Source organism: Amborella trichopoda, chromosome 11 (genome assembly GCF_054954075.1).
Source record: "Amborella trichopoda isolate Santa Cruz 75 chromosome 11, AtrichopodaSantaCruz75HAP2 v2.0, whole genome shotgun sequence".
Classification (NCBI taxonomy): domain Eukaryota; kingdom Viridiplantae; phylum Streptophyta; class Magnoliopsida; order Amborellales; family Amborellaceae; genus Amborella; species Amborella trichopoda.
The window spans coordinates 23,195,307-23,208,660 of record NC_142346.1 but is presented as its reverse complement, the minus strand read 5'-3'; the positions used below and the strand labels follow the sequence as shown (position 1 = coordinate 23,208,660).

At 36.5% G+C, this 13,354-nt stretch overlaps 2 long non-coding RNA genes across 2 annotated transcripts; one reads left to right on the top strand and one right to left on the bottom strand.

Annotated features, from left to right (window-relative positions):
* Nucleotides 1-5,936: 5,936 nt before the first annotated feature.
* Nucleotides 5,937-11,652, top strand: LOC110008322 (uncharacterized). Its single transcript, XR_002283114.2, has 2 exons — nt 5,937-6,117; nt 10,763-11,652. It is a non-coding gene; the product is annotated as an uncharacterized LOC110008322 (long non-coding RNA).
* Nucleotides 11,653-12,516: 864 nt separating this feature from the next.
* LOC148779800 (uncharacterized) lies at nt 12,517-13,069 on the bottom strand. Its single transcript, XR_016044665.1, has 2 exons — nt 12,982-13,069; nt 12,517-12,875 (listed from the first exon to the last, which is right to left on the bottom strand). It is a non-coding gene; the product is annotated as an uncharacterized LOC148779800 (long non-coding RNA).
* Nucleotides 13,070-13,354: the final 285 nt, after the last annotated feature.

Below are 13,354 nucleotides of genomic sequence, written 5' to 3'. Positions count from 1 at the left end.
TTGTCCAAAGTTCATAAGGGTCAATTCTATAGACTTCGTTGGCACTCTATTTAAAATGAACGTAACTGTACTAATTGCTTCCCCAAAATTTTTTAGCTAGTTTGGCATAGCCCATTATAAACCTAACCATTTCCATTAAAGTCTTGTTACGCCTATCTGCTACTCTATTTTGTTGTGGGGTGTATGGTAAGGTCGTTTGATGTATTATAATATGATTTCAACAAAATTGGTTAAATAATTATGAGGTATATTCTCCTCCTCTATTGGTCATTGGAATTTTATGTCTCCCTAATTGATTTTCCACTTCTGTTTTTTACGTTTTAAATGTTTCAAGGCATTAGATTTTTTACTAATAAAGTATACATATCCATACCTAGAGTTATCATCTATGAAGGTTATAAAATCTTCCAACCTCAATGCGTGTTAACGTTCAATGGTCCACATATATTTGAGATTTAACTATATCTCTCTTTCCCCTCTCTGCATCGTCTCTTTCTCCGAGTTCTGATTTTTTCTTTCTATATTTTCCTAGGGTAATATAGGAACCAATGGCCATTTTCTCCCTTTTCATCCAGCACTAGTTCTTCGTCTTCTTGTAACTGTTGACTCCGAAAACCTAGAATCTCTCTCTCTCTCTCTCTGAAACTGATCTTTGCAGGCTTCTTCAAAGTTAACTGTAACAGAAAGAGAAAAAAATTCGAGCTTCTTTTTGGATGTGATTTGGTCTCCAATCGTTCCTTTTCCCTAACACTTGAACTATTAAGGGCTTCCGATCACTTCTATAGGTTATGATTTTCTCTTTCCTTAGGTAATAGAAGAACCAGTGGCCATTTTCTCTCTCTAGCAACTTTGGGTTTTTCTCTTTCTGTTTTTGACTGATATGGGCTGTCTAATTAAGGAATTCCTGTCACTTTCTTCTCCAGCTGCTCTTACTAAGAAACTATTATTTGTGCTTGTATCTAAAGGGAAAGAGCTTGTGACCTGCTCTACATATACACCGCACCTCTTGCAAACAAACCCACCAAAAAATCAAATTTATCCCCATTCAACCCAAAAAAAATCAGCTCCATTTGTCTTGAACATGGGCTCTGATTCAGGCATGAAAATAACAGTACTTGATTTCTTTGGTAATTTGATACCAGGCACTGAGAGATGGAGATGGAAAACCCTAACACGAGAGGTGCGAGATGCTCCGGAAGGCCCCAGGTATTTCGAGGTTGTGTACGATATTGCGGTCCCTGAGTCTTTGCAGAAGGAAATATCCTCTGCTAGTAAGGAACTCTTCAATCTTCCCCAAGAAACAAAGGCGAAGAACCGATCTGAGTACTCTTTTCGGGGATATACGGCACATATACCTCAGATTCCTTTTTTTGAGGCCACGATGCTAGATAATTTTTAGAGAGAGAGAGAGGAGAAAGAGATGATGTAGAGGGGAATTTTTCTGCAACTTTGAGTTTTAGAGTGAGAGAGAGATGGAGTTTTGTGGAAGAAAAAAAGTTTGGATAGGGTGTCATTTTAGTGTTTCTTGTGGTAAAAATTTAAGGTCAAAGGGGTCAAGGGGGTTGTAAGATATAAAAGATAGAGACCTTTGCTTAAGTAATTTTTCAATTCTTGGGTCTCATGAGATATAGAAGTTAAAAATAGGGGATAAAGAGATATTCTCCCTTTTATTAGTATGTCATAATCTCAAGTGGCATATATTCATCATTTTCAGCCACATTCATTCCCATATTGATATAAGAAGTAACATTATTCATTCTATTAACATTATTTAGATGATACAAATTTTCAACTTCTTCTCCCCAAACTTAAACTCTCCATATTTTCCAATAGACACCTTCCTAGACCTGAAATAGATATCATTGCCCTTTTCATCTAACCTAGGGACAAAAATAAGGTTGCACTTCATATTCGACGCATGTAAAGTATTAGTGAGGAGGAAATTTACAATCTCAGGCAACTCTAACTAATATGTGAAAGGTGTCATTTCCAATGTATATCTGCTGGTCGCTGGTTTTTTTTTTTGAACGCTAACGTATGACTTATTATTAATTTATATGTAAAATACAAGATGTTCAAGCAATGACACAATATTACAGAAAGAAGTAACCAACAGAGAGGGAGTATGTACTCCTCCTTTAGCAAGAATATCGACATCTTCATTCGCCTCTCTATAACAATGTTGGACCGTCGCCATAGAGGCTGACAAAATATCCAAAATTTCATGAAAAATAGTCTCCATGGGATTTTGGCCGTTCTCTTACTCCAAGCAATGACATTTGCGGAGTCTCCTTCGATAATTCTGTCCCTTCCAAAGTGCATAGAAATTTCAAACCTTCTAATGAACCTCGTGCTTCCGCCTCATTTACTGTTGTGATACCACAAGAACTCGAGTAAGAAAAAATAATGTGACCCAAATTATTTCTGATGAGTCCCCCATAGCCGGCTGGCCCTGGATTGCCATGTAAACTTCCATCAAATTAAGTTTGAAGGAATTCACTAGTGGTGGTATCCAAACAACCTCACTACGAGTATTGATGGTAACACCATAGTTGCCACTCCGGAAGGATTGCTAATGATAAGACTTTTAAGAATGAAGCCACTATCCTTATGTGCAAGGAACCAATCAACTGCAACTGCCAAAATATTCGATTTTAATGTAGACAGATTTGCACTTATACTATCAAAGACTCTTCTATTTCTTTCCTTCCACACATTCCAAAGAAGGCTAACCCAAATAGATCTCCAAAGGATAGTTCCCATCTTTGAAATATCGGGTGTAATCCATTGGTCAAGAAGAGCTCGGACATTTTGGGGCAAAGGTAATGACAGATTGAGGCACCGACGAGCCAAATCCCAAAGATAAGCAACAAAATGGCATGAGAGGAAAAGATGCTGCGAAGTTTCATCATTGGCTTTGCACAGGATACATACATTGGTAATAATAAACCCCTTCTTTCTCAAGTTGTCAACATTTGCTAATTTATCTTGACACAGGATCCATAAGAATAACTGTACTTTAAGAGGCCAATGCAATTTTTTAATCTTGAATAAACCAGTATCTAATTCTCTCCAATGATCAGAAAATAATAGGTTGTAGGTTGACTTAACTGAAAAGTCTCCTGAAGGGGTAAGATCCCCAATAAAGCTATCATCCATATTTGGAGTCAAATATGTGTCATTCAATAATTCCAACAATGCCTAATACTCCTCAATGAATCTGTCTGTACCTGTTTTGTACCTGCAAGGAATGGACCAAACAATAGTATAAACACCCCTACTAGCCTCCTTGACATATGTTAGCGGGTTTAAAGCTTTTGAGAAGACCTCGGGGAAAAGGTATCTCATCGGTTCATCTCCAATCCATTTGTCAAACCAAAAAATAGTGGATTCTCCATTCCCCACTATTTTTCTGTATAACCGTAGATATACATATCTCTCATAGTCAATACCTCTCCAAACATCGGCCAAACTTGTCTTGTTTGTTGGACTTTTAATGAGACCAAAATTCAAATCCATTCCATATTTTTCTCTCAGAGCAAGCATCCAGAAAGACTTAGGTTGTTTATGGATCCTCCACCACCATTTTACTAAAAGTGTAGAGTTCATATGTTTTAGTCTCCTAACACCCACTCCCATTCATTGGTCTACAAACTTTTTCCCAACTCACCAGATGAATCTCTTCCTTCTTATGTCATCTCCCTGCAAGAAATTTCTCATATTCTCTCCAGTTGTTTTTCAACTTCTTTTGGCATTTTAAATAAAGACATAAAATATACTGGGAGGTTAAACAAAGTGGATTTAATCAACGTATATCTTCCCCCCATAGAAAGAGTTTTAGCTTTCCAAGTGTCAAGTTTCTTCTCAAATCTCTCCACCACCAGATCTCAAATTGATCTTGAAGACCTCAAATCCATCAGGGAATTCCCAAATAAGTACAAGATAAGGACTCAACACTACAACCTAATAAATGTGTCATTCTTGATACTACCATTTGCGGATAGCCAATCCCAATGAGCTTGATTCTACTCAAATTAACTTTAAGTCCGGTTGAAAGTTCCACTCTTTTCAAAAAAATCCGTAGGCAAGTGATTTCAGTAACTGTTGGATCACAAAATATAATGGTATCATCAACATATTGTAAATGTGATACTATAAGACCATTAATACCAATATTGACACTTGATATGATCCTTTGCACTGTGAATCCATTAAGCATGACACTAAAGCTCTCAGCTACCAAAGTAATATAGGTGAAAGAGGGTCCCCTTGTCTCAATCCTCTTGATGCTTTTGAAATAGGGTCTACTGGTTTTGACTTCCGTCAAATCGACAAAACCATCATTAGTTTTTGAAACATATCTGGTCGATGTAGAGTCCACCCATCATCCTTTCATAGCATGATCAACCACTATATACTCGGAGACCACACAAACTAAGTCGAATTTCTTGATATTCTTGTGGTTGCTCCTTTATCCATTGTTCATGTGGTAGCCATTGGATATATTTTTTATTTGGACATTTAAGTTTAATATACCCTATGTCTCCGCAAATGCAATATTTTGGCGAGTTGTTGTAGGCCTTTGTGGTTTGAAAACTTTACCATTCGCTTTAAATCGATTCTTTTTATTGTGATTGTTGTCAGGTCTAGGGTAGTCATGTTTAGAGTAATTTTGGGAAAAGTACAATTCCGCCTTTCCCTTTTTATTTCTTGTTTCTTTCTCTCTACTCAGGTGCATGGGTAAGTTCCACTTGGTAATTCCTTGAGATGAGTAATTTAGAGCATTGACTACAGGTTCTTATGACCGTGGGAGACTATTTAATACAGTTGACAAAAGCATACGATCGAGAATGAGGCTTCTTGTCGCAACAAGGTCTTTAGCAAGAACAAGCATTTTGTTAACATGCTCTTCCACGAATTCATTTTCCCTCATCCGACATGAGTTGTATTTCTCGAATAAAAAGTTGAATATGGGTTTCAGATGTAGATCCATATTTTTCAATCAAAGCTTCCATCATTAATTTGGATGTTTCATAATCTTCAAAAACTCTTATCAAATCATCTTCTGTAAACGTAAACAATGTAGTTTTTACTAATTTGTCATCCCCTTCCCATTTCACAAGTTCTCTTCTACTATGGGCAGAGGGGTTTAAGGTTTAGTAGAAGTCAAAATGTAGTCGATCTTGTCTTGAATCAATATGTAGTTCATTTTTCTTTTCCACATAATGAAATTTGACCCATTAAGTTTTTCGGTTTTAGATAGTTCACTCATCACCAATACAGCAGCCATGCTATCAAAGAAATATAGGAATATCAACAAATTCAATATTTAGATCATCTAACTGCTTTCTTGATAAATGATTTTATCAATTTCTCGGATGATGATGGTGATGCCTTTTTGGTCGATGGTGAGTCACAGAGTTCCTTTATTGAGGGCGACAAGTCCAAGTCTTTTTGCTACACAAATAATCGAAGCCCTACATCGTGAGCTTGGCTGTGTGAAAGAATCAGCTTTTACTACGGAAATGTTCAGCGAAAATAAAACTTTGGGTCGATAGGGCTTTCACATGTCTAGAGAGCAGTGGATTAGCATTTGACTCAGGATGCAAACAGATATCCCACCCAAGAAGATTCTCAAAAGAGAGAGAGGGAGGCAATAAAAGTTAAAAAAAAAAGTGTAGAGCATGGACAAAAGTGTTGCTATTTAGGTGCGTGTTTGATAACAGGAAGTGTATTCCGGAAACTTGGAACTTCACTTTACTGTTCATGTTTGGCGTATGATAAAAAAATGGAAGTTAAATGGAAAACTTCACTTTACTGTTCATGTTCCCCTCTACTGTTCACTTTATGTGTTAAAAAGCGTTCCGACCAAAAGGTCGGAACTTGTAGTGGGAAGTTTCTATAAAACTTCACCCACGACAGTTTGCCCTTGCCCTGAGCCATCCCTTTCTTCGCAGCTGAGCCATCCCTTTCTTCGTAGCAGTCCCTCTCTTCGCCGCAGGCCTTAAGTTTCTCAACCTCGCTCGGCCCACCGAAGCTCAACCCTGCAACTTCTTTCCTCCTCACCTCTTGTCGCTCTGGCCATCCAGGACCCTAGCTCTATATAGAGGATACCAGGTACGCTCTTCTATCTTTCTCTCTCTCTCTTGGTCTTGGTCTCTTTGTTTCTCTCTCTAGAATTTCTGAGAGGCTTTTCTGAGCCCCATTATGTGTTGTCACTAGATATCATTGAATCTTAAGTTGGATTTGAGTCTCTCTCTAGAACTTTGAGATAATATTGGTCTATCTCTCGACATTGTGGTTGAAGGTTTCATTGGTCTCTCTCTAGAATTTTACAGGGTTTTGTTGTTAAGTTTGTTTTCTATAGAGAATACCCAAATATAATAGGGTTTTTTTATTAAAGTGATTATACGGAATATCGATACCCAACTCTAACACGGTCAAGTTGGTTTATTTTACTCATTTAACTGAAGAATCATTCTTAGGTTTGTTGTCTAGTTTCTTATTTTTTTTCTTCATTATTGGTCTTTTTGACGTGAATGGAATGTTAAATTGGTTTTTTTTTCACTATGTTGTGATTATTTCGTATTTCGTGGATTATTTGCATCTTTTGTGGTGCAATTCTTTTTTTTTTAATGCGTTTTGTGGTGGAATTCGATGATGTTTTGGTGCGATCTAATTCTGGTTTTTCATGATCTGCTAATAGTTGGTGACCTCGTTGATCTGAACTGTGAAGTTTATTTGTGTTTTATTGCATATTTCTGTGTCTGAATTAATATTTTGTTCTCTGTCCATAAATATTTTATTCAGTTTATCCATGATTTATTCATCATTAGTGCTCATCTTTTCTTCTGCACTTTTTTTTTTTTTGAAATTTCTGCTATGGTTATTTTGTTGTAGACCATCCCCTCCCCCAAAACAGAAATTCTAGACAGAGTTGATGTCACATCAGACATCGGCGCAGATTCGCACGTAAACATTTGTTCCACAATTTTTGTTGCTAATTATTGCTATTGTTATGTAGAATTGCTATGGGTGGACTCTGTGCTTCAAAATGAGTGGTGGGGTTGAAATTTGTTCTCCTTTTGTTTAGTTTTGTGGGATAAATTATTTGTCAATTTCATTCCTTGGATTAGAGTATTTTTTTGGTTGAGTTTATTCTTGGTTTTATTTTTTTGAGTTTATTCTCAATGACTTCTCTACTATTGAGTAAGAAGATGCAAACAGCGAGTCCTTGGATTAGAGTATTTTTTTGGTTGAGTTTATTCTTGGTTTTATTTTGTTGAGTTTATTCTCAATGATTTGTGTTGGATTAAGGAATTCTCTTGAGTAATTCATTCAGGCAATTTGTGTGTAATTTCTAGCTAATTTTAAAGTTAAATTTTTGTTTGTTTGTATTGTATACATGGGTTTCCACTCATTGTCAGTTAAGTTTTGAACTCTGGCATATAACTTTTATGTAATTCTATATTGAGCTTCTTGAGATTATTATTGTGATCTCTGCATCTCTCTATCATCAGCATTTTTGCTACCTCTTATGAATCCATTGACTCTCATTTCATCTTAGAGACAACAAAAACACAACTTAAGTGGAATTGAATATACGAATTGTGCTTAAGTGGAATTGAATGTAAGACATGCACTTTCTCCCATTTATTATGTGAAAATAGCAAAATCGATTGCATCATACTTTATACGTATCATGCTTCATTTGTATTATTTTTATTGATTGTGATTGCATCATACTTCATATGTATAATTATTCATATACATATCGACCCGGGCTGTCTGGCTATTTTCTTCAATTATATTTGGGATGTTTGCCTACAGGGTGATTGATTTTATTGATTGTGATTGCATCATTGAGAGGGCTTCCTTGAGCTACTTGGGATGTGTGGGTATTTTCTTGTCCATTTGATTATTTTGTCAAAATTGATAGAAAGTCTGTTTGGTCTTTAAAATTTGGCTATTTTCTTGGCCATTCATAATGTGGGTTTGTTTATATCTTTTTATGCAAACAAGATATGTTCGTTCTATTGCATTTTCAATTATTTTGTGGCCACAAATTTTGAGTCCTCGTCGAATTTTGTGTTCATTCTATTGCATCTTCAGTTACCTATCTACATGAAAAAAAGTCCATTCATCTTTGTTCTTTGATTGTTATTATACAGCAGCATAGTCACATGGTTTCTCATAGTTGCTCAAGGTGTAGGTTAGATGAAGGTAATAATATGGAATATTATCTTCTATACTATTGTCGTTTTTGAGGGCCTCTATTTTGTTTTGTGGCGAACCCATGATGCTAAATAAAATGGATTGCTTGCATTTTAGCAAGATGCAGTGACAACAAACAAATTGATAAAAGAGCTTATTGCTTGGAAAATTATTCAGGATGAAAATGGAATGTAAACACTTGGACCACTTTGAATTTGGTTGTTAGATACCTTCCTTTTTAGTTGTATTTATCAACAAGGCTTTAAAAATTCCTTACCTCGGATCAGTGACTCAGCTTGGCTTGGTAGGTTCCTGAGCTGAGTCATACAGGATCCATTTGGTTGAATCTAGCGATTAACCAATAAAAAGAGGCTTGACTCAGTTGAGTCTTGTGATATTACAAGACACTTGCCAAGGTTGTAAGGCAATTCACAAGTACTTCCTCAAATTGCATATTTGAATAGGATAGCAGATTTTTACTCGTGAATGTAAGTAGTGCTCAAGTTATTACAGGTTATTGTTGAATGGGCTGATTGCTTACTATTTGCATTTTCAATTTTGTATGTTTAAACTATTATAGGTTATTATTGAAATGTTGTGTTCATGCAATTGCATTTTCAATTATGTATGTTTAAACTATTACAGGTTGTTGTTGAATGGGTTGGTTTTGTACATTATATATGGATGCATGAATTGTGAATGTTGCTTGACATGCATCACAAATGTTTTAAGAGATAACACACAAATGTTGTATGCCATTATAATATTAGAGAGAGAGAGAGAACACACAAAAGTTTCAAGGGACAAACAACAATGTTGTATTATTGTTGAATATTTTTTAGGTTGGGATATAGATGCATCAATGGTGAATGTAAGTAGTGCTCAAGTTATTACTGGTAATGGTTGAATGGGGGCTGATTTCTTACTGCTTGCATTTTGTATGTGTGTTAGCTGATTTCTTACTGCTTGCATTTTCAATTATGTATGTTTAAACTATTACAGGCTATGTTGAATGGGCTGGTTTTGTACATGGTTATATATGGATGCATGAATTGTGAATGTTGCTTGACATGCATCACAAATGCCTTAGTAGATAACATATAAATGTTGTGTGCCATTATAATCTTAAGAGAGAGAGAGAGAACACACAAATGTTATGTGTATCACTTGTGAATGACAAATATTTTTGAATTGTGAATGACGTACATTTTTTAGGTTGGGATATGGATGCATCAGTGGTGAATGTAAGTAGTGCTCAAGTTATTACAGAAAAATAATATTGTACTCTGCTTTCAATTGATGTTGTATTCCAAAACATAATATTCTACAAATTAATAAAAAATAAATAATATCTAGGTATCAATTTTAACATTTACATCTTGCCTATTACTTAAAGCTAATACAATACTGATACCCAGTTCTTCTTTAACTTCTCAGGAGGTTATCAAACATAGAAACCATGAACTTCTTAAGTTCTCAAGAGGTTATCAAACACAGAAACCAGGAACTTCTTAACTTCCCAACTTCCCAGGGGTATTATCAAACACCGAAACCAGGAACTACTAATGTATAGTTATTCAGGAACTTCCAATTTACAGTTCATGAACTTGCTTCCAGTTATCAAATAGGCCCTAGGGGAAGAAAGAGCACACATAAAGACAAAATAAGAGGATAAAAAACTATATAAAGACAAAATAAAAGCTTTAGAGGGTAGAGAGAGAAACAATATTTTCCAGTTTCAATTAAGGAGATGACAAAAGTATATAAAGACAAAATAAAGATTTGGTATGAAGGGTAGAGAGAGAAACAATATTGCTTGCATAAATCAAGAAGACAAAATAAAAGCTTTGGTATGAAGGGTAGAGAGAGAAACACTATTGCTTGTGTAAAACTGCATGTGGCAATAGCGTGCCCCCTTATGGACTTCGGGTAGAGAGAGAAATTGAGTGAATCCTGTAAGTTTGATAGAGCCTCACAAAGAAATGAACCACGCTCTGATACTAGTGTCGAAAAATAATTATAAAAATAATTCGATTGAAAAATGATAGAAAAGGAAAGATTAAAAAGAATTTTTTTTTTTTCCTGTAAAGCTTGTGGATAACTAGAGAGATGGGCAATGACTTTGTGTTTGGGGAGTGAGCCCCGTTTATAAGCATGGGAGCTTATCCCCTTACCACATATGGAAGGTTTTGCATCTAATGGTCCATATTTCTCTATGTCCATATCAATTGGTTAGCGGTTATGGGTGGGTCATGTTTGGTCCCAAATTACATTAGTTAGACCCACCAAAAACCCAAATGTTACGCATTTGCATTAAACAAGACTCGTTTATTTTGGGAGCCTTAGATAGGTATACTTTCTAGATTCTCAAAATAACCGGTCTTGGACAGATCCTCTCACTCATCTTGAATACACGAGCACCAATGGTTTTAAGGACTTGTTTCCGAGGATTGGGTTTCAGAAGAGCCTATTAAGGGAATGACTCTTGGGCAGGCTCATAAATGAATTTTGATGGGGGCTTCTAATACATCTTTTGCTTGATTTTCAGAATCATGAGAAGAGAACATGAGAAAAAAGGGGATTGTAATGAGATGTTTTTCGAGGAAAGAGCAGAATCTCCTTTGGCTGTCGTGATTGTGCCCCAAAGCGTTCAAAGCTGATGCATAAGCAAGAGGACCAATAACTAGGAGACGTGATTGCGAGAAATGATGCACAATGGGCGAGTAGAAGCACAAAATTGGGAAGGACGGGTGAAATGGGGGCCGCGCCAAATGAGGAAAGAGTGATAATGGAGATGGTTTAAATTTATGAGGATGGTGGGTGAGAGCTCATGAAAGAGTGAGGGCTCATGAGAGAGTGAGAGTTTGAAAGAGCGAGAGAAAAGGGTCGGCACTGGCAGTGTTTATTGCCAGCCCGACGAAGAGAAAGAGAATGAGAGATGACACGCCAGGCACGGTCAGCATTTACCACCAGCCTGAAAGAGAGGGAGAAGAGTAGAGGGCCAGGGGCTGGCAGCATTTACTGCCAGCCCAAAATAGAGGGAAAGAGAAGAGGGCTGCCAGTCCAAAATAGAGGGAAAGAGAAGAGGGCATGGGGTCATTGGCATTTGCGACCAAGCCCCAAAAGAGAGAGATGGTGCCGATAGTAATACCAATGGCTTGGGGCAACCGGCATTATTACCACCGGTCGCCACCCTAGAGAGAGACCTGAGCCCGTCATCTGCCAGCACTTGTCATTTTTGCACGAATGTCATGGCTGGTGCCACCATCATCGGCTCAACCCGGGTTTACAAATGAGCCGAGCCATAGTCATATTTGAGCTCCTTTGGGTCTCAAAATGTCCAGTTTTCTTCTTAAATTCCAAGAAGACCCTTGTGGATAAATTTTACCCGCTATTTGAGGAAACATTCCAAATTTAACGAGGACATTAGTGGTCCAAGATATTTTCTACTTTTATATTCCTACCCTTTATCTTTGGGACAAGTGTATATAGAGCTTAGGCTTTAAACAATCAAATTAGTGCCTACCTCAAAACTTTCACTAGAATATGTTGTTTTGATGCCGAAGTATCATGAAATTGATCATCTCGACATCTACATGGACATGAGAAAACAAATGAATTTCAAGTTTTGGAAATAGTGCATCTTGTAGTACATTTTTCAACCGTCAATTTTTAATATTTTCAACTTTTCATAGATTTGTTCGATCTACACTATTTTTGAAGCTTTAAATTTTATAACTAAAGATGAATTATAATTTAAGACTATCACAAAACTTTCCAGTATTGAAAGCCATATTTCTCGACACTATTTGAAGGTGGGCTCTAAATTGATTGTTTAGAGCCTCGGCTCGATATAAACCTCACCCAAATTTAAATGACAAATTGGAAAACAAAATATACACTTGGCACTTCTTCCTCCTACATAATAGATAGTCGATATATTATAGATACGAGTGTGCTTCAATAATGTTTTCTTCTGGAATAACGAATGGACTAAATAATAACGTTACCACTTGCGCTGCCATACCAGTACGAGTTAGAAGTATTAAAGCAGTAACTTATATCAAACAAAAAGTGATACTAGAACTTAGCTCTAAAAGTTCCTTAGGTAATTAATTAACATTCCAAGTTAAAGTCCATGATTTAATGAATCAACTAAGGCACGGTCATTTCCTTGTTTTCAGGAATCCCAAGTGCTATAGATAATTCATAGTGAACTGTATCATAGCCTGGACAATCAAGACTACGAAACTAATTCCAACGTATAAACACCCAATAAAGAGTTTCAGGCCAAAAGCAAAATTTTCTTCCCGATAATTTTGTCCGCGAAACTTCTTTTCTGAAATTATATCTCCTACAATAGTTAAGAAAACCTTCAGAAATAACATGATTGAAAGCACATGCAATTCCCACGATTTCTGTTCCTTCCAAATAATAAATAGCGAACAGAATAAGTTCAGATTATGTAACTGCATTTTCAAGAACCTCTTTAAATACGTCGATAGTAACCCCAAAAAATCATCTTAATATTCCTTCCCAGAGATTGCAGGGATATCTTATGTTTAGTTACAAGTTCATCTCCATCAATTCCCATGAGACTGAAGTTCATATTCAGTTACGTGTCCTTTCCCCTTTTAAAGCACCTCCTGGGTAATCTTTGGCTGCAAAGAACCAACATCAAACAAAACAAAGTCAACAAAGAGGATACCTGAACTCAACCATGTACAAGTATCATGTAATACGGTGGCAACTGATTGGCAATCTTACAGTTCCAAAAGGCTTAAAAAGTACCATCCATCCAGCCCATGCAACTTTTGACTATTAGCACCTGAAAACAATGCCACAGTAAAATTGATGTATTCTATTCATTGTGACGACAAAAGAAAATAGAAATCGATTGAAGTTGGGTATGACGGTCTTCCGGCAGTCGCATAAAACCAGTTACCATGACTATTCCTCCATTTTGCAACAATACCATATGCAAAGTAAATCTACTTGATTCCGTTATCCAGATTCCAAAAACTTTACTGCCTTCGAAAGCCAATCTTCCCAACAGAACCCCACTGAAGACTATAGTGCCAAACCACTTGTTGGAGACAAACCTGTCAAGAGTAAATCAATAACTGGTTAATGCAGGACA